The sequence below is a fragment of the Pocillopora verrucosa genome, chromosome 3, assembly GCF_036669915.1.
Source record: "Pocillopora verrucosa isolate sample1 chromosome 3, ASM3666991v2, whole genome shotgun sequence".
NCBI classification, from domain to species: domain Eukaryota; kingdom Metazoa; phylum Cnidaria; class Anthozoa; order Scleractinia; family Pocilloporidae; genus Pocillopora; species Pocillopora verrucosa.
In genome coordinates, this window is record NC_089314.1 from 14,014,957 (window position 1) to 14,016,952 (window position 1,996).

The following is a 1,996-nucleotide window of genomic DNA, read 5'->3' on the forward strand; positions in this document are numbered from 1 at the left end:
ATTTGCATTGTGGTGTTGCAGTGATCTCAAACCTTACAGTTGTAATTTCATACAGACGGTGTTCTGAAAAATACACCATTTGTGGAGTTAATTTCTTAACCCTTTTAAAAACTAGATTTTGATAACCCGTGGTTAATTGTCTAACAAAATAGCAATACTTAAAAGATAAAACGATAAAAACGAACGATAAAATCCGACGTTTCGGAGTAGTCATGACTCCATTACCAAGGTAAAAGTTTAAAACATGCAAATAACAGTATTTAAGCGATGTGGTGTGAAAAATTAACATAATAGGTGCGAAGATTATACAAATACTTTCCCACGAATAGAGTCCGATTGCACGTTCAGGTTTGGCTTTAAAGTTCTTATGTGAAGCATTTCGTACAATAAGCAGTCAAATTTGTTCCTGCACTTCTTAAGAACTTCGAAGCATTTCAGTAGGTCCTGAGGGATCGTCCCGTGTACGTTCTTGCAATGTTTGGCAATGGCTGAGGACTGTTGTTTATGTCCTTTTACACGATTGTGTAAATGTCCGCGTGTGTATCCTATATAACCTGCATCGCACAGGTCACATTGGTATTTATAAACAACACACTGTTCATTTACGATCGATGGCTTTGCTTCTTTCACATTCAGTTCTTGATCGATTTTTCGGCTGACAAATACGGGCTGGATGTTGGTGTTCACTTTTAGGCTCAGATCCTTGAGTTGTCCTTTCACAAAATTTGCTGAGGTTTGGTCTTTAAATGGTAGAACCACTGGAATTGTGTCATCCATCTCTTTAGTTGGTAATAATGGTCGCTGCTGGTCACAAACCTTAAAGTCAACGAAATTTTTGGTGGCAGAGTCGATGAGGTGTTTGGGGTACTTTAAACGCGAGAATACTGTCTTCAATCGGTCACATTCGTCTGAGAAATGTGACCAAGAAGAAGATAAACGATGTGCTCGGCCCAGCATAGTTCGGAGTAAACCCTGTTTGTACCGATTGTCAACGTGACTTTGGTAATGTAAGAGGAGACTTGAATTCATGGGTTTTACGTACACCTTTGTCTCTATGTGGGGCGATCGGTTCAGTAACTGGATGCCCAAAAAAGGGAGCATGCCATTGCATTCGGTTTCCATCGTAAATTTTACGGAAGAATGTGCCTTGTTAAGAGTGTCCAGGAAGTTAGATGCTGTTGCGATATTTGGCATGATAGTAAGTGTATCATCAACGTACCTTTGATAGAAGGAAGGAAGTTTACCCTCTCGCTCGAGGTTTTCTTCAATTGAAGACATGAACACATTAGCTAGCAGGGGACCAAGGGGGGAACCCATGGCCACACCATCCGTCTGTTCGTAAAGTGCTCCATTATACTGGAAGAGTTGTCCTTTTGTAGCTACACTGAGAAGGTCAACAAGATCCGTTTTGGTCAGGTTCAGGTCATAGGTTGAATTAAACCAGTCGTTGTCAAAAGCTCTGTTCGCGAGTATCTCAATTGTTTCATCCAAGGGTATGTTGGTAAAGAGGGAGGACACGTCGTAAGAAACCAGAATGTCGCCGTTTGATATTTCCAATTCGCGAATTTCGTCGGCAAATTAAAAAATGTCAGTTACTGTGTAGCGATTCAAAGAGAGAGGCTTAAGTCATTAAGTCGAGCCATTTCGCCAGTGCATAGTTGTAAGTTTGCATTGCTGATAGTATAGGGCGCATCGCCAAGCGCTCCTTGTGTGTTTTCGGTAAGCCGTACAAATGCGCTAATCTGGAACCTGTAGGAGGAACAGTATCTGCTATGGACTTAGGCAGAATTCTACGAACAATGGCGTCTAAATCTTTCTCTTTCTTTAGGAGGGGGTGGTAATATGTTGGCGGTCTACCTTTACTCGAGGGCCTTTCCAGGGGAACAGCTTGAAATTTACTGGAATCATTGATGAAAGCTTCGGATAATAGTCGCAGATATTCAGACTTATTCATTACAACTACTCCCGATCATTTATCTGGTTTGGTGATGACGAT

At 41.3% G+C, this 1,996-nt stretch overlaps 1 pseudogene; it reads right to left on the minus strand.

Moving 5' to 3' along the window:
* Window positions 1-303: 303 nt before the first annotated feature.
* LOC131773338 (uncharacterized) lies at window positions 304-1,693 on the minus strand (annotated as a pseudogene).
* Window positions 1,694-1,996: the final 303 nt, after the last annotated feature.